Raw genomic sequence first — 24,989 nt, 5'->3', positions numbered from 1 at the left:
CTGCATGTCAGTTGCCACTCTGCATGTTAGTTGCCACTCTGCATGTCAGTTGCCACTCTGCATGTCAGTTGCCACTCTGCATGTTAGTTGCCACTCTGCATGTTAGTTGCCACTCTGCATGTTAGTTGCCACTCTGCATGTCAGTTGCCACTCTGCATGTCAGTTGCCACTCTGCATGTCAGTTGCCACTCTGCATGTTAGTTGCCACTCTGCATGTTAGTTGCCACTCTGCATGTTAGTTGCCACTCTGCATGTCAGTTGCCACTCTGCATGTCAGTTGCCACTCTGCATGTTAGTTGCCACTCTGCATGTTAGTTGCCACTCTGCATGTCAGTTGCCACTCTGCATGTCAGTTGTCACTCTGCATGTCAGTTGTCACTCTGCACAACCATTATATAATGGAACATTGAGGTGGAATGACTGTGATCTTATTGACTTACCACTCTTCTGTTCATATTCTACTGTATAGATGTAGTCCTGCAGTCAGACTGCCTGTATAGATGTAGTTCTGTAGTCAGACTGCCTGTATGAACTAGTCCTGCAGTCAGACTGCCTGCATAGATGTAGTTCTTAGTCAGACTACCTATATAGATGTAGTACTGTAGTCAGACTGCCTTTATAGATGTAGTTGCCAGACTGCCTGTGTCAGATGTATAGATGTAGTTCTGTAGTCAGACTACTGCATGATTAGTACTGTAGTCAGACTGCCTGTATAGATGTAGTTCTGTGTCAGACTGCCTGTATAGATGTAGTTCTGTAGTCAGACTGCCTGTATAGAACTAGTCCTGCAGTCAGACTGCCTGTATAGATGTAGTCATGTAGTCAGACTGCCTGTATAGATGTGGTCCTGTAGTCAGACTGCCTGTATAGATGTAGTTCTATAGTCAGACTGCCTATAGTCAGACTGCCTGTATAGAACTAGTCCTGCAGTCAGACTGCCTGTATATGTTGTCCTGTAGTCAGACTGCCTGTATAGATGTAGTCCTGTAGTCAGACTGCCTACAGTCAGACTGCCTGTATAGAACTAGTCCTGCCGTCAGACTGCCTGTATAGATGTAGTTCTGTAGTCAGACTGCCTGTATAGATGTAGCCCTGTAGTCAGACTGCCTGTATAGATGTGGTCCTGTAGTCAGACTGCCTGTATATATGTTGTCCTGTAGTCAGACTGCCTGTATAGATGTAGCCCTGTAGTCAGACTGCCTGTATAGATGTAGTTCTGTAGTCAGACTGCCTGTATAGATGTGGTCCTGTAGTCAGACTGCCTGTATAGATGTAGTTCTGTAGTCAGACTACCTGCATAGATGTAGTCCTGCAGTCAGACTGCCTGTATAGATGTAGTCCTGTCGTCAGACTGCCTGCATAGATGTAGTCCAGTAGTCAGTCTGCCTATATAGATGTAGTACTGTAGTCAGACTGCCTGCAGTCAGACTGCCTGTATAGATGTAGTCCTGTAGTTAGACTGCCTGTATAGATGTAGTCCTGTCGTCAGACTGCCTGTATAGATGTAGTCCTGTAGTCAGACTGCCTGTATAGATGTAGTCCTGCCGTCAGACTGCCTGTATAGATGTAGTTCTGTAGTCAGACTGCCTGTATAGATGTAGCCCTGTAGTCAGACTGCCTGTATAGAACTAGTCCTGCAGTCAGACTGCCTGTATAGATGTAGTCCTGTAGTCAGACTGCCTGTATAAATGTGGTCCTGTAGTCAGACTGCCTGTATATATGTTGTCCTGTAGTCAGACTACCTGTATAGATGTAGTCCTGTAGTCAGACTGCCTGTACAGAACTAGTCCTGTCGTCAGACTGCCTGCATAGATGTAGTCCAGTAGTCAGTCTGCCTATATAGATGTAGTACTGTAGTCAGACTGCCTGTATAGATGTAGTCCTGTCGTCAGACTGCCTGTATAGATGTAGTCCTGTTGTCAGACTGCCTGTATAGATGTAGTCCTGTTGTCAGACTGCCTGTATGAATGTAGTCCTGTAGTCAGACTGCCTGCATAAATGTAGTCCTGTAGTCAGACCGCCTGTATAAATGTAATCCTGTAGTCAGACTGCCTGTATAAATGTAGTCCTGTAGTCAGACCGCCTGTATAAATGTAATCCTGTAGTCAGACAGCCTGTATAAATGTAGTCCTGTAGTCAGACTGCCTGTATAAATGTAGTCCTGTAGTCCTTATTAACCTATTGATTTTTTGACTTGGGAGTTGTGTGTGACTGACATTAATACTAGAGGTGTTTTAACATAGTGTAGGCTACGTTTCTGATTTGGGCCAACACTAAATGTATTAATTAAGTGTAGATTTCAGAGAATTTCCTTGTCTCGGGTCTCGGCATGTCAGGTGAATGGGACTCATTTATCAACAATGCACTTTTGTCCGTCTCTTCTCTATTAATACGTGCTCAGCCCTCCTTTTCCTGTAGTCCACAAGCATCTCCTTTGTCTTGATCACTTTGAGGGAGAGGTTGTTATCCTGGCACCACACGAACAGTTCTCCGACCTCCTCCCTATAGACTGTCTCATCGTTGTCGGTGATCAGGCCTACCACTGTTGTGTCGTCTGCAAACTTAATGATGGTGTTGGAGTCGTGCCTGGCCATGCAGTCATGGGTGTAGCTCCCTTCTGTAACCACGAGCACAACCGTTCCTTGATTTTAACAGGCGGCTTTATTCTGTAGTTTTAGTCAGAATTATCACCTTCCGTAAATTAAAAATACAGTTAAGCACACTCTTACAACCTTATCTTACGAGTGACTTATTAGCTTGACTTATTAGCTTGGTATAACTCTGAAGTGCTTACATACATAACAGTTTAACCGGCATTATAACGGGTTCAGATTAAACACATGAATAAAGGAAAAATACCTAATTGGCTGCTTATTACAGAAGGGAGGAAATCAAACTTCACAACTTTATTATTCCTGGCATGAATTCACACTTCATCCTAACATACACTCTTCAACCTTTATGAACTACACGATGACATGAAAACGATGACATGAAGTGTGTTGCTACAATAAGGATCCCGTTACAACAGTATTAGCTACGTGGTTCCGCTTGTATTATCATTTCCCCCGCACAGCGGACACGTAAACAATTCAAACAAAAGACAACGACATAACCTGTAAGTCTAACTGTCAGTTACAATGGGTGAGCAATAGTTTATGTGTCGGGGGGCTAGGATCAGTCTGTTATACCTAGCCACCGTGCTTCTACATCTGCATTGCTGGCTGTTTGGGGTTTTAGGCTGGGTTTCTGTACAGCACTTTGTGACATGATGTAAAAAGGGCTTTATAAATACATTTGATTGATTGATTGATTTATACAACGGGTGGGTCTAATCCTGAATGCGGATTGGTTAAAACCGCAGTCCATCTGGTGTCTATTCCACAAGTTGCCACGGCTAAATCTATGATGTTAAAATGCCTATTTGCTCTGTTCCATCTGACTACGCAATCCACTGTCTCATCAGCCCAGCCAGGCAATTTATAAACTTGATCTCCACTATGAAAAGCATCTTGACATTATCTCCAATTTCTTTTAGACTAACATTTGATTTTCAACAGCAGAGATTTTTATAAACCTCACTGTCCTGTCTCAGACATTAGCAACATTTGTACAATTTTCAAATTCGATCACCAGCTGTCCCAAGGTAATAAACGTGTTGGGAATCGAGATGAGACAGACAGGAAGGCATCTTTTCTCAGTCTATCGAAATCACGAATCAGCCTAATTTTATGGATATACTGTATACAAAGAAACTGCCACGTCTGCCCCCCCTCTGGCTCTCAAGGCCACCAGGCTGCTCATCATTACGCACACCTGTCACCATCGTTACGCGCATCAGTGCTTCATCGGACTCACCTGGACTCCATCACGTCATTATTATTAATTACCTCCCCAATATCTGTAACTTCCTCAGTTTATTTCCCGCATTAATGTCGTTATGTGTCCCTTGTCCAGATGCTGTTCGTGTTATGTTTCCTGTCTGTTTATCACTCACTGTAATTGCTTCTTGTCTCCCAGCGTCTGTCCTCACAGAAATAGCAATTGAAAACAGATCAAACGAAACGAAGAGCAGCTGGTTTTCAGTTTTCAGTCTTTCCAGCTTGTGTCCTGACGAGAGAACACTTTTTCTATGCCAGGTGAAATGTCGCTTCATTAGCTTATTGATATGTATGTATCGAAATTAATGTCACGAGAAAACAGCTTAAACAAATGCAAGTGTATCTACTTTGCTGTTATTCTGGCTGTACTGTTTGACGTGACTGTAAGTTAGCCGTAGTTGGCTCGCTAGCAAGCAAGGGATGAAAATGTTGCAAGCCATTATGGCAATAGAACATTTAAAACGAACGACTGGGTTGCGTCCATAGATACAGAACAAAAAGACAACGACCGGGTCGCGTCTCTGGCAACCGAACCAATAAAACGGATGACCAGACGCTTGGTTAGCAACCCTAGATTTGTACAGGGACTATATCTCGTGGAAGGATAAATAAATAATAATAATAATAAATTCATAAATGTAACGTTTCTAATAAAAATATGTAAATCATTATTTGATTATGTTGGTAACCCGTTGTATAAAAATTATAATGCCCTCGAAGCTGATGTTTGGAGGATACATTGGGACGGTTTGCCAGTCCTTGACTTCGTCCCGGGCCTAACAACACCCATGCCAATATATCCTCCAAACACCGGCTTCTCTGGCATTATCACTTAAGTGACAACTTCAAAGGGGTCCCGGAACATTACCCAGGGAGAAACAGAACCCTTTTGAATCGCTCTTTGATCTCTGACCTTGTTAAAGGACCCTGATACGGACCGACGTGCAGGCTGAGCCAGACAGAGTCAGAGGGAACATCCACTTAGAATGGCTGTCACTTCCTTCCCTGGTTGAATAAGGCAGGCTGCTGTAATCAAAGGTGTGTGTGTGTGTTTTGTGTGTGTGTGTGTGTGTGTGTGTGTGTGTGTGTGTGTGTGTGTGTGTGTGTGTGTGTGTGTGTGTGTGTGTGTGTGTGTGTGTGTGTGTGTGTGTGTGTGTGTGCGTGTGTGTGTGGTTTGTGTGTGTGTGTGTGTGTGTGTGTGTGTGTGTCTATGAAAGTAGATGTCTACTTAGAAAAGTGTATTTTTCAGGCTGTGGGGAGCTGTAAATATATACTGTAAATAAATACTTATTTCCCTCATTAAAATGCAAATCAATTTATAACATTTTTGACATGCGTTTTTATGGATTTTTGTTGTTGTTATTCTGTCTCTCACTGTTCAAATAAACCTACCAGTAAAATTATAGACGGATAATTTCTTTGTTAGTGGGCAAACGTACAAAATCAGCAGGGGGATCAAATACTTTTTTCCCTCACTGTATCTTCCTTTGCATATTTGGGTATTGTTCCACACACTGGCTATTATTTTAATGACCTCTGCTCCCATACAGGACCAACTTTGGTTGGTCCGAACCGGACCCAATCTGAACCAATCATAGACATCTGTTTCACAAGTTTCGACATCAAAGTACAGTACAGTAGAGCCCAGTACAGTAATGTAGAGCCCAGTACAGTACAGTACATTATAGTGTACTCAACTCTATTGTGCTCTAAGGTACTGTAATGAACTATACTCTACTCAAAATGTTTTACTCTACTGTACTGTACTCTACTCTACTCTACTCTACTCTACTCTACTACTCTACTCTTCTCTAATCTCTACTCTACTGTTCTCTAATCTACTGTACTGCACTCTACTGTACTGCACTCTACTGTACTCTCCTCTACTCTACTGCACTCTACTGTACTGCACTCTACTGTACTATACTCTACTGTTCTCTACTCTACTGTACTGTCTACTATACTGTACTCTACTGCTACTGCACTCTAATGTACTCTACTATACTGTATTCTAATGTACTCTACACTACTGTACTGCACTCTACTATACTGTACTCTACTGTACTTACACTACTCTACTGCACTCCTAATGTATTGTGCTCTATCTGTGCAGGCTGCTGGTAGCAACTAAATTATCCTTATGAATTCTTCTGTGTGCGATGTTAAAATAATCGGTTCAAATAACATACATCTGGTGTAATAGAAGCAACTGTTGGTTCCATGATTGTCTTAGAGATATGTGGACTTTCACTATCCTCCCTCCTCATGAGATATGTGGACTTTCACTCTCCTCCCTCCTCGTGAGATATGTGGACTTTCACTATCCTCCCTCCTCATGAGATATGTGGACTCACTCACCTCATGAGATATGTACTTTCCTATCCCTCCTCATGAGATATGTGGACTTTCACTATGGACCTCCCTCCCTCCTCATGAGATATGTGGACTTTCACTATCCTCCCTCCTCATGAGATATGTGGACTCACTATCCACCTCTCATGAGATATGTGGACTATCCTCCCTCCTCATGAGATATGTGGACTTTCACTATCCTCCCTCCTCATGAGATATGTGGACTTTCACTATCCTCCCTCCTCATGAGATATGTGGACTCACTATCCTCTCACCTCATGAGATATGTGGACTTTCACTATCCTCCCTCCTCATGAGATATGTGGACTTTCACTATCCTCCCTCCTCATGAGATATGTGGACTATCACTATCCTCCCTCCTCATGAGATATTTAATGAGATTTTTAATTTTACCTTTATTTAACCAGGCAAGTCAGTTGACTTTCACTATCCTCCCTCCTCATGAGATATAGTGACTTTCACTATCCTCTCTCCTCATGAGATATGTGGACTTTCACTATCCTCCCTCCTCATGAGATATGTGGACTTTCATTACAAGACACAGGGCAATGTTTCTTAAGGAAATCCATTTCTCCAAAGCGAAATATATGTGTTGATGTTATTTGGCCGGGGTCTTAACTTCTTGATGAATTTCTAACACAGGAGGAGATCAGTGGCACCTTAACTGGGGAGGACAGGCTCATAGTAATGGCTGGAACGGAATCAATGGAATGGTATCGAACTCATTAAACACATGGTTTCCATGTGTTTCATTCTAAGACCCTTTTTCCATCTGTTTGACCAGAAATCAAAGATTTTGCTATTATGGGATGTAAAGTTGTTGAAAATGTACAAATGTCTAAAAGGGACTCCTATGAACTTCACATTGGTTCTCACTGGTCTCTTTACGTGGACATGTCCTTAGATGGGTCTCTTTACATGGACTTGTCCTTAGATGGGTCTCTTTACGTGGACATGTCCTTAGATGGGTCTCTTTACATGGACTTGTCCTTAGATGGGTCTCTTTACATGGACATGTCCTTAGATGGGTCTCTTTACATGGACATGTCCTTAGATGGGTCTCTTTACATGGACATGTCCTTAGATGGGTCTCTTTACATGGACTTGTCCTTAGATGGGTCTCTTTACATAGACATGTCCTTAGATGGGTCTCTTTACATGGACATGTCCTTAGATGGGTCTCTTTACATGGACATGTCCTTAGATGGGTCTCTTTACATGGACATGTCCTTAGATGGGTCTCTTTACATGGACATGTCCTTAGATGGGTCTCTTTACATGGACATGTCCTTAGATGGGTCTCTTTACATGGACATGTCCTTAGATGGGTCTCTTTACGTGGACATGTCCTTAGATGGGTCTCTTTACATGGACATGTCCTTAGATGGGTCTCTTTACATGGACATGCCCTTAGATGGGTCTCTTTACATGGACATGCCCTTAGATGGGTCTCTTTACATGGACATGCCCTTAGATGGGTCTCTTTACATGGACATGTCCTTAGATGGGTCTCTTTACATGGACATGTCCTTAGATGGGTCTCTTTACATGGACATGTCCTTAGATGGGTCTCTTTACATGGACATGTCCTTAGATGGGTCTCTTTACATGGACATGCCTTTAGATGGGTCTCTTTACATGGACATGTCCTTAGATGGGTCTCTTTACGTGGACATGTCCTTAGATGGGTCTCTTTACATGGACATGTCCTTAGATGGGTCTCTTTACATGGACATGTCCTTAGATGGGTCTCTTTACGTGGACATGTCCTTAGATGGGTCTCTTTACATGGACATGTCCTTAGATGGGTCTCTTTACATGGACATGTCCTTAGATGGGTCTCTTTACATGGACATGTCCTTAGATGGGTCTCTTTACATAGACATGTCCTTAGATGGGTCTCTTTACATGGACATGTCCTTAGATGGGTCTCTTTACATGGACATGTCCTTAGATGGGTCTCTTTACATGGACATGTCCTTAGATGGGTCTCTTTACATGGACATGTCCTTAGATGGGTCTCTTTACATAGACATGTCCTTAGATGGGTCTCTTTACATGGACATGTCCTTAGATGGGTCTCTTTACATGGACATGCCCTTAGATGGGTCTCTTTACATGGACATGTCCTTAGATGGGTCTCTTTACATGGACATGTCTTTAGATGGGTCTCTTTACATGGACATGTCCTTAGATGGGTCTCTTTACGTGGACATGTCCTTAGATGGGTCTCTTTACATGGACATGTCCTTAGATGGGTCTCTTTACATGGACATGTCCTTAGATGGGTCTCTTTACATGGACATGTCCTTAGATGGGTCTCTTTACATGGACATGCCCTTAGATGGGTCTCTTTACATGGACATGTCCTTAGATGGGTCTCTTTACATGGACATGTCCTTAGATGGGTCTCTTTACACGGACATGTCCTTAGATGGGTCTCTTTACACGGACATGTCCTTAGATGGGTCTCTTAACATGGACATGTCCTTAGATGGGTCTCTTTACATGGACATGTCCTTAGATGGGTCTCTTTACATGGACATGTCCTTAGATGGGTCTCTTTACATGGACATGTCCTTAGATGGGTCTCTTTACATAGACATGTCCTTAGATGGGTCTCTTTACATGGACATGTCCTTAGATGGGTCTCTTTACATGGACATGCCCTTAGATGGGTCTCTTTACATGGACATGTCCTTAGATGGGTCTCTTTACATGGACATGTCTTTAGATGGGTCTCTTTACATGGACATGTCCTTAGATGGGTCTCTTTACATGGACATGCCCTTAGATGGGTCTCTTTACATGGACATGTCTTTAGATGGGTCTCTTTACATGGACATGTCCTTAGATGGGTCTCTTTACATAGACATGCCCTTAGATGGGTCTCTTTACGTAGACATGTCCTTAGATGGGTCTCTTTACATAGACATGTCCTTAGATGGGTCTCTTTACATGGACATGCCCTTAGATGGGTCTCTTTACATGGACATGTCCTTAGATGGGTCTCTTTACATGGACATGTCCTTAGATGGGTCTCTTTACATGGACATGTCCTTAGATGGGTCTCTTTACATGGACATGCCCTTAGATGGGTCTCTTTACATGGACATGCCCTTAGATGGGTCTCTTTACATGGACATGCCCTTAGATGGGTCTCTTTACATGGACATGTCCTTAGATGGGTCTCTTTACGTGGACATGTCCTTAGATGGGTCTCTTTACATGGACATGCCCTTAGATGGGTCTCTTTACATGGACATGTCCTTAGATGGGTCTCTTTACATGGACATGTCCTTAGATGGGTCTCTTTACGTGGACATGCCTTTAGATGGGTCTCTTTACATGGACATGTCCTTAGATGGGTCTCTTTACATGGACATGCCCTTAGATGGGTCTCTTTACGTGGACATGTCTTTACATGGACATAGATGGGTCTCTTTACATGGACATGCCCTTAGATGGGTCTCTTTACATGGACATGTCCTTAGATGGGTCTCTTTACATGGACATGTCCTTAGATGGGTCTCTTTACATGGACATGTCCTTAGATGGGTCTTTACATAGACATGCCCTTAGATGGGTCTCTTTACATGGACATGTCCTTAGATGGGTCTCTTAACATGGACATGTCCTTAGATGGGTCTCTTTACATGGACATGTCCTTAGATGGGTCTCTTTACATGGACATGTCCTTAGATGGGTCTCTTTACATGGACATGTCCTTAGATGGGTCTCTTTACATGGACATGTCCTTAGATGGGTCTCTTTACATGGACATGTCCTTAGATGGGTCTCTTTACATAGACATGCCCTTAGATGGGTCTCTTTACATGGACATGTCCTTAGATGGGTCTCTTAACATGGACATGTCCTTAGATGGGTCTCTTTACATGGACATGTCCTTAGATGGGTCTCTTTACATGGACATGTCCTTAGATGGGTCTCTTTACATAGACATGTCCTTAGATGGGTCTCTTTACATGGACATGTCCTTAGATGGGTCTCTTTACATGGACATGTCCTTAGATGGGTCTCTTTACATGGACATGCCCTTAGATGGGTCTCTTTACATGGACATGTCCTTAGATGGGTCTCTTTACATGGACATGCCCTTAGATGGGTCTCTTTACATGGACATGTCCTTAGATGGGTCTCTTTACATGGACATGTCCTTAGATGGGTCTCTTTACATAGACATGTCCTTAGATGGGTCTCTTTACATGGACATGCCCTTAGATGGGTCTCTTTACATAGACATGCCCTTAGATGGGTCTCTTTACATGGACATGTCCTTAGATGGGTCTCTTTACATGGACATGTCCTTAGATGGGTCTCTTTACGTGGACATGCCTTTAGATGGGTCTCTTTACATGGACATGTCCTTAGATGGGTCTCTTTACATGGACATGTCCTTAGATGGGTCTCTTTACATGGACATGCCCTTAGATGGGTCTCTTTACGTGGACATGCCTTTAGATGGGTCTCTTTACATGGACATGCCCTTAGATGGGTCTCTTTACATGGACATGCCCTTAGATGGGTCTCTTTACATGGACATGTCCTTAGATGGGTCTCTTTACATGGACATGTCCTTAGATGGGTCTCTTTACATGGACATGTCCTTAGATGGGTCTCTTTACATAGACATGCCCTTAGATGGGTCTCTTTACATGGACATGTCCTTAGATGGGTCTCTTAACATGGACATGTCCTTAGATGGGTCTCTTTACATGGACATGTCCTTAGATGGGTCTCTTTACATGGACATGTCCTTAGATGGGTCTCTTTACATGGACATGTCCTTAGATGGGTCTCTTTACATGGACATGTCCTTAGATGGGTCTCTTTACATGGACATGTCCTTAGATGGTCTCTTTACATAGACATGCCCTTAGATGGGTCTCTTTACATGGACATGTCCTTAGATGGGTCTCTTAACATGGACATGTCCTTAGATGGGTCTCTTTACATGGACATGTCCTTAGATGGGTCTCTTTACATGGACATGTCCTTAGATGGGTCTCTTTACATAGACATGTCCTTAGATGGGTCTCTTTACATGGACATGTCCTTAGATGGGTGTCTTTACATGGACATGTCCTTAGATGGGTCTCTTTACATGGACATGCCCTTAGATGGGTCTCTTTACATGGACATGTCCTTAGATGGGTCTCTTTACATGGACATGCCCTTAGATGGGTCTCTTTACATGGACATGTCCTTAGATGGGTCTCTTTACATGGACATGTCCTTAGATGGGTCTCTTTACATAGACATGTCCTTAGATGGGTCTCTTTACATGGACATGCCCTTAGATGGGTCTCTTTACATAGACATGCCCTTAGATGGGTCTCTTTACATGGACATGTCCTTAGATGGGTCTCTTTACATGGACATGTCCTTAGATGGGTCTCTTTACATGGACATGCCCTTAGATGGGTCTCTTTACATAGACATGTCCTTAGATGGGTCTCTTTACATGGACATGTCCTTAGATGGGTCTCTTTACATGGACATGTCCTTAGATGGGTCTCTTTACATGGACATGTCCTTAGATGGGTCTCTTTACATGGACATGTCTTAAAGCCCATCCAACTACTTCATCCCCATATTGTTATTTTTTAGTTTTTCTCCTTTGTACCCCAGAATCTCTATTTGCACATACATTATTCTGTACATCTATCACTCCAGTGTTTAATTGCTAAATTGTAATTATTTCGCCACCTTGGCCTATTTATTGCCTTATACCTCCCTTATCTTACCTCATTTGCACACACTGTATATAGACTTTTCTAGTGTTATTGACTGTATGTTTCTTTATTCCATGTGTAACTCTGTGTTGTTATTTTTTGTCGCACTGCTTTGCTTTATCTTGGCCAGGTCGCAGTTATAAATGAGAACTCGTTCTCAACTAACTTACCTGGTTCAATGAAGGTGAAAAAAAAGGTGAACATTCCCCTTAATGCCAAACAGAATTCACCCAGTTCTCTGAATACTCAATATTAATGTTCTAATAGAGAATACTAACATCTTATATACTGACAACATGGAAACAAGGGGTAGAGTTAGGTTTCCTTAGAACTGGGTTGGAGTTTGAGTTTGAGTTTATTTTATTTTTACAGGGGCAGTGCACATTAATCAACGTTTCAGTAAAAGTGACGGTTTTAGCCAGCCGGCTAATTTTCAACCTCAGTTCCTGGGCAGCTTATTAAAAACAATTACAATATAGACAATAGCAACATAGAACAAGCAAGACATAGCATACAGACAGAGCAACATAGAACAAGCAAGACATAGCATGCAGACAGAGCAACATAGAACAAGCAAGACATAGCATGCAGACAGAGCAACATAGAACAAGCAAGACATAGCATGCAGACAGAGAATGCTAGAACAAGCAAGACATAGCATGCAGACAGAGAATGATAGAACAAGCAAGACATAGCATGCAGACAGAGAATGCTAGAACAAGCAAGACATAGCATGCAGACAGAGAATGATAGAACAAGCAAGACATAGCATGCAGACAGAGCAACATAGAACAAGCAAGACATAGCATACAGACAGAGCAACATAGAACAAGCAAGACATAGCATACAGACAGAGAATGATAGAACAAGCAAGACATAGCATGCAGACAGAGCAACATAGAACAAGCAAGACATAGCATACAGACAGAGCAACATAGAACAAGCATGCAGACAGAGCAACATAGAACAAGCAAGACATAGCATGCAGACAGAGCAACATAGAACAACAAGCAAGACATAGCACAAAATTCATGCAGACAGAGCAACATAGCAAACATAGCAGAAGACTAGAACAAGCAAGACATAGCATGCAGACAGAGCAACATAGAACAAGCAAGACATAGCATGCAGACAGAGCAACATAGAACAAGCAAGACATAGCATGCAGACAGAGCAACATAGAACAAGCAAGACATAGCATACAGACAAGCAACATAGAACAAGCAAGACATAGCATGCAGACAGAGCAACATAGAACAAGCAAGACATAGACAAGAGCATGCAGACAGAGAATAGAACAAGCAAGACATAGCATGCAGACAGAGCAACATAGAACAAGCAAGACATAGCATGCAGACAGAGAAACATAGAACAAGCAAGACATAGCATGACAGACAGAGCAAACATAGCATGCAGACAGAGCATAGAACAACAAGACATAGCATGCAGACAGAGAAACATAGAACAAGCAAGACATGCAGACAGAGAATGATAGAACAAGCAAGCAGAACAAGCAAGACAGAGACAGACATAGAACAAGCAAGACATAGCATGCAGACAGAGAAACATAGAACAAGCAAGACATAGCATGCAGACAGAGAAACATAGAACAAGCAAGACATAGCATGCAGACAGAGCAACATAGAACAAGCAAGACATAGCATGCAGACAGAGCAACATAGAACAAGCAAGACATAGCATGCAGACAGAGCAACATAGAACAAGCAAGACATAGCATGCAGACAAACATAGAACAAGCAAGACATAGCATGCAGACAGAGCAACATAGAACAAGCAAGACATAGCATGAAACATAGAACAAGCAAGACAGACAGAGAGCAAGCAGACAGAGCAACATAGAACAAGCAAGACATAGCATGCAGACAGAGCAACATAGAACAAGCAAGACATAGCATGCAAGCAAGACATAGCATGCAGACAGAGAAACATAGAACAAGCAAGACATAGCATAGAACAAGCAGACAGAGAAACATAGAACAAGCAAGACATAGCATGCAGACAGAGAAACATAGAACAAGCAAGACATAGCATGCAGACAGAGCAACATAGAACAAGCAAGACATAGCATACAGACAGAGCAACATAGAACAAGCAAGACATAGCATACAGACAGAGCAACATAGAACAAAAAGCAGCAAGACAAAATTCATAAAAGCATAAAAGCAACAGTGTTTCCACACCTCACAAGCTACAGACGACAGACAACATGGAAAGCGGTAATACACAGCGAGGGACCATGTTCACAAATCTGACTGACCTTTAGCCATGTCTTCAAGCATTTTGTGAAAGTGTGATATGTGGTGCAGTTATGTGTGTCTGATGGCAGTGTATTCCAGACATGGGAAGCTCTCACAGAGAAAACGGATTTACTAAAGGTGCTTTTCCTTAAGGGAACTATACAGTCACCTCTCATGGCAGACCTTGTGGATCTGCTGCCACATGTTTGGGTTTTCTGTATAGCAAAAATACTGAGTGGAGGGGGAGCCAGGCCATTTAGGATCTTGAATACAAGACATGCGTCGGTGTATTGCACAAGATTTCCCCAACTCAGGAGCTCATGCTTTCTGAGGATGTAACAGTGATGATGGCTATTGGGCTTCCTATCAAGTACTGTGAGAGCCTGTTTGTAGACAGACTGAATGGGTTTTAATGTTGAACAGCAAGCTTGGGCCCAACTAGTCAAGCAGTATGTTAAAGTGGGGGAGTGTCATAGATTTGAAGTACAGTTTTGCTACCTCTGTAGTCAAACAATTTCATATAAATCGGAAATTAGCTAGGTTGAATTTGGTTATTTGAATTACCTTTTTCACCTGCTTTTTAAAAGAGATGTTGGAATCAAGTATGATGCCAAGGTACTTAAAATCAGATACCACCTGTTGCCCTCTTTGTCTTTCACATTGAGATGCAAACACGAGTCACTGAGCCACTTTGTAACCTGGACCATTACAGTAGTGAGTCACTGAGCCACTTTGTAACCTGGACCATTACAGTAGTGAGTTCTTGTGCAGCTTGTTGTTTGCTCTTTGCACATATATCACTGTATCATCTGCATACATTTTAACTTCAGACCCAGTACAGACAGAAGGCAGATCATTTTAATGTACAGGCTGAACAGGAGGGGCCCCAGTATTGACCCTTGGGGCACACCCACATCATAGCTAAGAGTGGGCGACAGCTCATTGCTCACTCTGACACACTGAGTTCTGCCTTCAAGGTATGATTTCATCCATCTCAAGGCATCAGGGGAAAAGTTGAACTTGGACAATTTTGTGATGAGAATCTCATGGTTAACAGTATCAAAAGCCTTCCTTAGGTCCAGAAACACAGCCCCAACAACGCCCCCTTTGTCCATCTTGGACCTCACATTTTCCAGAAGAAAGCAGTTTGGTCGTTTCTGTGGAGTGTTTCGCTCTGAAGCCAAACTGCATGGAGTGTAATGTGAACGGGCTGTTGTTGAGGTGGGCCATCAGTTGTTCTGCTGCACACTTTTCAACAACCTTTGACACCACAGGTAGTATACTAATGGGCCTGTAGTTACTCACGTCAGCAGGGTCGCCCGATTTAAAGATGGCCATTATTATGGCCGACTTCCATACACTTGGAAACACCCCGAGACCAATAGATGTGTTGGTGACATTAGTAATGGGGCCAATCAGTGATTCTTTGTAGTTTTTAAGAAAGGTAAGAGTCCAGCCCAAACACATCTTTGGCTTTAGAGTTATTTAGTGAGCTCATCACCTTGTTCACCTTTGACTCAGAAACCTCCCTTATGATGAAGACAGGTTGAGCGTCATTCACTAGCACTGAGCCCAAGAAACCAGTGGAGGGGTTCTGTGTCAGTACCCTGACAGAGTCAATAGAGTAGGAATTGAAGGATATTGCCATTTCGACTGCATCCTGTGTTAGATTGTTATTCACCATGATTTCTAGTCTTTTTGCAGTGTTACTATGGTCTTTCCCTGTTAACTTTTGTAGATTCTCCCATATCAGTTTAGAATTTCCCTTTGCTTCACCAATTGTGTTAATTAAAAAGTTTGCCTTGGCCTGTCTGATTTCTTTCATCACCTTATGTCTCAACATGGTAAACCTACGTCTGTCATGCTCTAATTTGGATCTTAGGGCTATTTTTAAAGCATAATCTTATTCTTTCATCAATTTCCAAATTAGTTGTGGTTTGGTAGAACATTTGGGAACAGGTGAACCTTTTGAGATCTTGTTTTCATCTTGTCGACTTAATCTGAATGGAAGTCTGACAAGGTAAACATTAAGAAACCACTTACAATCCTTCCTCAAATAACATTATAAAGGGTATGATGATGGCTTGGTAACACAGAAGACAAACTATTAAACACACAAAAAACTGGATTTAAAGGGGTATTCTGCGATTGGTAGGATCTATCTATGGACTTTTAAGGATATGTACCCATTGAAGAATATAACTTTTTAAATGTATTTTTATTTAACTAGGCAAGTCAGTTAAGAACAAAATTCTTATTTACAATGACGGCCTTCACCGGCTAAACCCGGACACCGGCCAAACCCGGACACCGGCCAAACCCACTGTGACAATTGTGAGCCACCCTATGGGACTCCCAATCACGGCCGGTTGTGGATTCAAACCAGGGTGTCTGTAATGATGCCTCAAGTAACTGAGATGCAATGCCTTAGATCGCTGGGTTATCGGCGGGTGAACCCGCCTTGTTATTGTTTGAACTCCAGATTGCCCCTTTAAGCACCACGTGGTATTATGAAAGCTCATTACAAGGTGGCGATCAGGAAAGCAGTTAGGATCCAGTGAGCTGAACCATGGGAACTAGAGGCTGATCAGATCAGCGATGCAAACCAGAGACACTGCTACCTATTGCATTACTTTTGACTGTGTAGGAGATAGGGTGCCATTAGGTAGGGGATACGTGAGGTGTCATGTGAGGTGGTGTGCTACATTCAGAAGTTATGCAATGCATTCCCTAGTTTCTCCCTCTCTGACGCACACACACACACACACTACTTTTTTAGGGCACTAAAGTAGCGCACAATATAACGAATAGTGTTCCATTTGAAACTAACTCCTCCTATCCTATATGGGTCACAGCTAGGGGTGCTTCTTTTCCTCCCAGGGGACCGGGCAGTACTTCTCTCTCAACAGATGGGATGGAGTGAGCTTTGGTTAGTTGGGATTAAACCAGATTACCCAGTTTATACCTCAGCCATGGAAGGCTCTGCATGGTATAATCTCAAGATAAAACCATCATTGAGAAATCACAGCCTCCCACAACAAGAAGCTTAGATTGTAAATGGAGGACGGATACAGGAAGGGGATTGGACGGGACTAAGGTCAGGGGGGGATAGTAAAGATAAACTCAGTTTATGAAAGAATGGATTAATGAAGTGGATGGATGGAGGGAGAGGTCATGTAGGAGATGAGGGGTGAGGTGGCAAGTTTATTTCCTGGGTGAGAGTGTCTCATATCACAGCACAGTCCAGTGTTCCAGACAGGGATGGATGGGTCAGACTGGTCAGACAGGGAGGGACGAGTCAGACAGGGAGGGAGGGGTTAGACGGACAGGGAGGGGTCAGACAGGGAGGGAGGAGTTAGACAGGGAGGGAGGGGTCAGGCAGACAGGAAGGGGTCAGACAGGGATGACTCAGACAGAGAGGGATGGGAGAGGAACACTCTCCCAACAACACCATCCAGACCAGGCCAGCAACAACAGCTGAAGGCAGAGGATGCAGGAACATTTACGACAGTATTTTTGTGTCCCAAATGGCACTCTATTGCCTTTTTTATTTTACCTTTATTTAACTAGGCAAGTCAGCTAAGAACAAATTCTTATTTTCAATGACTGCATAGGAACAGTGGGTTAACTGCATGTTCAGGGGCAGAACAACAGATTTGTACCTTGTCAGCTCGGGGATTTGAACATGCAACCTTTCGGTTACTAGTGCAACACTCTAACCACTAGGCTACCCTGCCGCCCCTGCCGCACTTTATAGTGCACTACCTTTCAAACCAGTATTTTGATGTTTGGATGAAAAACATACCCAAATTAAACTGCCTATTTCTCAGGCCCAGAATCAAGAACATGCATATAATTGTCAGATTAGGATAGAAAACACTGTGAAGTTTCCAAAACGGTCAAAATATTGTCTGTGAGTATAACAGAACTGATATTGCCAGCGAAAACCTGAGGAATATCCAAAGAGGAAGTGCCTTCTATTTTGAAGGCTCCCTGTTACATTGCATGCCTTCCCCCCATTTAAAGGGATATCAACCAGATTCATTTTCCTATGGTTTCCACATGGTCTGAACAGTCTTTAGGCTTTTATCCTGAAAAATGAATGAGAAAGATCACGTCGCGTCAGTGGATGGCTGGGTGCCAGCAGAGTTTTGCATGCGCAACAGTTTGGAGCAGACATTTTCTCTCTCACTCCTATTGAAAAAGCTACGGTCCGGTTGAAATATTATCGAATATTTATTGTAAAAACAACCTGAGGATTGATTATAAAAAACGTTTGACATGTTTCTATGAACTTTACGGATACTATTTGGAGTTTTCTTCTGCCCCGTCGTGACCTGCACGAGCCTGTGGATTTCTGAGCATAACGTGCCAATCAAATGGAGGTATTTTGGATATAACATCCGAAGATCATCAAAGGTAAGCGATTAATTGTATTGCTTTTCTGACTTTCGTGACCAATCTACTTTGCTGCTAGCTGTTTATAATGTTTTGTCTGCTGAGATGTCCTCACATAAACGCTTGGTTTGCTTTCGCCTAAAAGCTTTTTTGAAATCTGACACACCAGGTGGATTAACAAGAAGCTAAGCTGTGTTTTGCTATATTGCACTTGTGATTTCATGAAAATGTAATATTTTTAGTAATTTAATTTGAATTTTGAGCTCTGCAATTCAGCGGATGTTGATGAAAATGATCCCGCTAAAGGGATGGGTGGGCCAAGAATTTAACCAGGGCCCATAGGAAATAGAAGGTACAATTTGATTTGTGACGATATCAAAGACAGTTATCTCTGGCAGACCACAACACACAACCAGACAAAACACAGACACATAAAACATGATCTGTCTTTATGATTATAAACTGTACCAAGTCCAGAGTGGCCTACAGCAGAGATTAACATGGTTACAGTAGGGCTCATCAGTACGGCTCATCGGTACGGCTCATTGGTAGGCCTCTTCTTTAGACAACATTGGTAGGGCTCATCAGAAGGACTATTCAGTAGGACTCTTCAGTAGGACTCTACAGAAGGACTCTACAGTAGGACTCTACAGTAGGACTCTACAGTAGGACTCTTCAGTAGGACTCTACAGAAGGACTCTGGAGTAGGACTCTACAGAAGGACTCTACAGTAGGACTATTCAGTAGGACTCTACAGAAGGACTCTTCAGTAGGACTCTACAGAAGGACTCTACAGAAGGACTCTTCAGTAGGACTCTACAGAAGGACTCTACAGTAGGACTCTACGGTAGGACTCTACGGTAGGACTCTACAGTAGGACTCTACAGAAGGACTCTACAGAAGGACTCTTCAGTAGGACTCTACAGAAGGACTCTACAGTAGGACTCTACGGTAGGACTCTACAGTAGGACTCTACAGTAGGACTCTACGGTAGGACTCTACAGTAGGACTCTACAGTAGGACTCTACAGTAGGACTCTTCCGTAGGACTCTTCAGTAGGACTCTTCAGTAGGACTCTACAGTAGGACTCTTCAGTAGGACTATACAGTAGGACTCTTCAGTAGGACTCTTCAGTAGGACTCTACAGTAGGACTCTTCAGTAGGACTCTTCAGCAGGACTCAGGGAAGTAAGAGTGAAAGAGATAAATAAGAAGTGGTCTTTCTGCCCTCTAGGAAAGGAAGACTCCATGTAAATATGTAAATTCCTTGGTATTTCACGCTCACCACGACTTTAAAACCCCACATAGTCTAAGTTACATAATTCGAAAATCTAAGTAACATAATACAAAAATCTCCTTCAAAGTCCATCAGTTTAAGCGAAATAATTATATTTATCTAGATTTCTTTACACATACTGTACAGTATTCAACCCTTTTTTTGGGGTAGGCACAAAACTTCCTCCATACTTCCGTTCATTTTCCAAACTGGTGCTGGATCAGATGAGTCTCAGTACTGGTTACCTTCAGACGAGTCCCAGTACTGGTTACTTTCAGACGAGTCTCAGTACTGGTTACCTTCAGACGAGTCTCAGTACTGGTTACCTTCAGACGAGTCCCAGTACTGGTTACCTTCAGACGAGTCTCAGTACTGGTTACCTTCAGATGAGTCCCAGTACTGGTTACCTTCAGACGAGTCCCAGTACTGGTTACTTTCAGACGAGTCTCAGTACTGGTTACTTTCAGACGAGTCTCAGTACTGGTTACCTTCAGATGAGTCCCAGTACTGGTTACCTTCAGACGAGTCCCAGTACTGGTTACTTTCAGATGAGTCCCAGTACTGGTTACTTTCAGATGAGTCCCAGTACTGGTTACCTTCAGATGAGTCTCAGTACTGGTTACTTTCAGACGAGTCTCAGTACTGGTTACCTTCAGACGAGTCCCAGTACTGGTTACCTTCAGATGAGTCCCAGTACTGATTACCTTCAGATGAGTCCCAGTACTGGTTAACTTCAGACGAGTCTCAGTACTGGTTACTTTCAGACGAGTCTCAGTACTGGTTACTTTCAGACGAGTCTCAGTACTGGTTACCTTCAGATGAGTCTCAGTACTGGTTACCTTCAGATGAGTCCCAGTACTGGTTACCTTCAGATGAGTTCCAGTACTGGTTACCTTCAGATGAGTCCCAGTACTGATTACCTTCAGATGAGTTCCAGTACTGGTTACTTTCAGACGAGTCTCAGTACTGGTCACCTTCAGATGAGTCTCAGTACTGGTTACCTTAAGACGAGTCTCAGTACTGGTTACCTTCAGACGAGTCCCAGTACTGGTTACCTTCAGACGAGTCCCAGTACTGGTTACCTTCAGATGAGTCTCAGTACTGGTTACCTTAAGACGAGTCTCAGTACTGGTTACCTTCAGACGAGTCCCAGTACTGGTTACCTTCAGACGAGTCTCAGTACTGGTTACCTTCAGACGAGTCCCAGTACTGGTTACCTTCAGACGAGTCTCAGTACTGGTTACCTTCAGACGAGTCCCAGTACTGGTTACCTTCAGCCGAGTCTCAGTACTGGTTTTCCTTCCGACGAGTCTCAGTACTGGTTACCTTCAAACGAGTCCCAGTACTGGTTACCTTCAGACGAGTCCCAGTACTGGTTACCTTCAGATGAGTCTCAGTACAGGTTACCTTCAGACTAGTCTTGTGACACTTGTGGGGGTCGTAGAGAAAAACGGAGACCACCATTGTGTTGGTGAGAGTCGCTATAGACGCTATAGACGTTTTCCTGAGAAAACCAGATATCTTGCGAGAAGACAGACACTTCAAAACCTTATTCCCTTAAGTTTTTTTTCTCGTTTTTACTCTCTTTTTTTTGCCATTTATGAATGTGTTATTCAAGATGTTTCTATGGACTATAGTTGTAAAGGCAAAATTCTATATTTTATCCCCCCCAAAAAAGAAATCTAGATATTTTTTACACTTAAATCAAGTATCTAAATGATCCATAGTATAGCCATCTTAAAACAATTCCCGATGTCAACTTAGAACCCCCCCCCCCAACGGATTACTTAAAAACAAAAAAAAACAGGCTGTCATTTTCCTCCTCAATGATTGACAGACAGACATATCTGATGTACGTCCTCAGTCTGAGATGACCTCAGGGCCTCTGTGTGAGTTAATAACGCCACAGTATCTTTCTTGTTCCCGTCAGGCACTTCAAAAGGTCGACCGTGCAGCTCGGAACAGCACAGCGTGTGAGAGAGAAATGGCAACTTGGACTTTACCTCCTGCAGATATGCTATTTCCTTGGCCCTGACTCAAATGTGTTTGGCTAATAATAGCTAACTTCCCTGACGATGGAAAGAACTTCAGACATCTGGTGTTGTGTGTGTTTGTCACCCCTCATTTCCGACAGCACCCGGCGCTGATTAAGTTTCATGTTGAGACAACAAGGCATTTTTTTATTTATTAAATCTGCTCTGAAGTTTTTCCATTGAGGCCAGTCAGGCCACTGAGGCACGGTTTGACTTTAGCCATCTCATTGACTTTAGCCTGGTCCCAGATCAGTTTGAGCTGCCTTGACTTTAGTCTGGTTCCAGATCAGTTTGAGTTGACTTGACTTTAGCCTGGTCCCAGATCAGTTTGAGCTGCCTTGACGTTAGCCTGGTCCCAGATCAGTTTGAGCTGCCTTGACTTTAGCCTGGTCCCAGATCAGTTTGAGCTGCCTTAACTCTAGCCTGGTCCCAGATCAGTTTGAGCTGCCTTAACTCTAGCCTGTTCACAGGGGATTTGTGACAGAGATAATGGTGTTAAAAACCAATCCAGCCAGTCCCACATACCAGATCCCCTGTAACTCTCCTCAATGACAGAATTTATCCCAGGCCTGATCCCTGACAGGACCATTGCCAACGGATCACATATGATGGCCTGGGAGGAGAACTGATTTATCAACGAGCTGTGGCTGAGCTGTGGGACACCACTCACTCTTTGGTTTCTACTCAAGTCAATATTGTTTGCCTTTAGATTATTTGGCTTGAACTCTGAACTCTGTATGTGGGGCTGTATGTGAATGGGAGGCTGGCCTGTATCTGGGACTATTTTTGGGAAATCTATCCATGTGGAGTGTGTGGAACATTTGACCAAACTGACATGAGCCATAGGGACAACATGTTCCCCTCAGTCCGCTATGGCCCCCATTCAGAGCAAAATATCAGGCTCTTTACTGTCCAGATGTTCTCTAACCATCTAACCTTCCCACCCTGTCTCAGCCTCCAGTATTTATGCTGCAGTAGTTTATGTGTCGGGGGGCTAGGGTCAGTTTGTTATATCTGGAGTACTTCTCCTGTCCTATTCGGTGTCCTGTGTGAATTTAAGTGTGCTTTCTCTAATTATCTCTTTCTCTCTTTCTTTCTATCTCTCGGAGGACCTGAGCCCTAGGACCATGCCTCAGGACTACCTGACATGATGACTCCTTGCTGTCCCCAATCCACCTGGCCGTGCTGCTGCTCCAGTTTTTCAACTGTTCTGCCTTATTATTATTGGACCATGCTGGTCATTTATGAACATTTGAACATCTTGGCCATGTTCTGTTATAATCTCCACCCGCCACAGCCAGAAGAGGACTGGCCACCCCACATAGCCTGGTTCCTCTCTAGGTTTCTTCCTAGGTTTTGGCTTTTCTAGGGAGTTTTTCCTAGCCACTGTGCTTCTACACCTGCATTGCTTGCTGTTTGGGGTTTTAGGCTGGGTTTCTGTACAGCACTTTGAGATGTCAGCTGATGTATGAAGGGCTATATAAATAAATTAGATTTGATTTGATTTGTTATTTTCTCTCGCCATCTAACCTTCCCACCTTATCACACGTTCTCTAACTAACTAACTAACTAACTAACTAACTAACTAACTAACTAACTAACTAACTAACTAACTAACTAACTAACTAACTAACTAACTAACTAACTAACTAACTTTCCCACCCTGTCATATGTTCGCTAACTATCTAACTAACCTTCCCACCCTGTCATATGTTCTCTAACTATCTAACTAACCTTCCCACTCTGTCATATGTTCTCTAACTATCTAACTAAACTTCCCACCCTGTCCTATGTTCGCTAACTATCTAACTAACCTTCGCACCCTGTCATATGTTCTCTAACTATCTAACTAACCTTCCCAGCCTGTCATATGTTCTCTAACCATCTAACCTTCCCACCCTGTCATTTGTTCTCTAACTTACTAACTAAACTTCACTCCCTGTCATATGTTCTCTAACTAACTAACTAACTAACTAACTAACTAACTAACTAACTAACTAACCTTCCCACCCTGTCATATGTTCTCGAACTAACTAACTAACCAACTAACTAACCAACTAACTAACTTACTTACTTACTAACTAACAACTAACTAACTAACCTCTGCACCCTATGTCCAACAGTGGAAAATAACTGTCTACCTGGTCTAGACAGTGAAGTATCTACCTGGTCTAGACAGTGAAGTATCTACCTGGTCTAGACAGTGAAGTATCTACCTGGTCTAGACAGTGAAGTATCTACCCGGTCTAGACAGTGAAGTATCTACCCGGTCTAGACAGTGAAGTATCTACCTGGTCTAGACAGTGAAGTATCTACCTGGTCTAGACAGTGAAGTATTTACCCGGTCTAGACAGTGAAGTATCTACCCGGTCTAGACAGTGAAGTATCTACCCGGTCTAGACAATGTAGTATCTACCTGGTCTAGACAGTGAAGTATCTACCTGGTCTAGACAGTGAAGTATCTACCTGGTCTAGACAGTGAAGTATCTACCTGGTCTAGACAGTGAAGTATCTACCCGGTCTAGACAGTGAAGTATCTTCCCGGTCTCGACAGTGAAGTATCTACCCGGTCTAGACAGTGAAGTATCTACCTGGTCTAGACAGTGAAGTATCTACCTGGTCTAGACAGTGAAGTATCTACCTGGTCTAGGCAGTGAAGTATCTACCTGGTCTAGACAGTGAAGTATCTACCTGGTCTAGACAGTGAAGTATCTACCTGGTCTAGGCAGTGAAGTATCTGCCCGGTCTAGACAGTGACTTCTAAAGTTCTGAATGAGCATGGGAGGGGAGATGGACCTTGCCTTGTCACTCAATGGAAATTCACCACAGGGGGTTCCCATGGTTTTATGCACTTCCGCCTGCTCGCCTGCACACTTGACCTCTGAGGCTGATTGGTGGAGCCAGAGCACTTAGCAACCAGATTGTCACTTAGCCTGAATCCAGCCTGTACTTTGGCATTCAACGGGAGGTCAGAAGTCAAGTGTATCCTGTTTCGTGACCGGCCTCCAACCAACA

The 24,989-nt window shown here is 43.1% G+C and overlaps 1 pseudogene; it reads right to left on the bottom strand.

Moving 5' to 3' along the window:
• LOC135551639 (unconventional myosin-Ig-like) overlaps positions 1 to 2,594 on the bottom strand; it is a 170,390-nt pseudogene extending 167,796 nt beyond the window's left edge.
• Between the last annotated feature and the right edge of the window lie 22,395 nt (positions 2,595 to 24,989).

Source organism: Oncorhynchus masou, chromosome 13 (genome assembly GCF_036934945.1).
Source record: "Oncorhynchus masou masou isolate Uvic2021 chromosome 13, UVic_Omas_1.1, whole genome shotgun sequence".
Lineage (NCBI taxonomy): Eukaryota > Metazoa > Chordata > Actinopteri > Salmoniformes > Salmonidae > Oncorhynchus > Oncorhynchus masou.
This window is presented reverse-complemented; position numbering and strand designations above follow the sequence as displayed.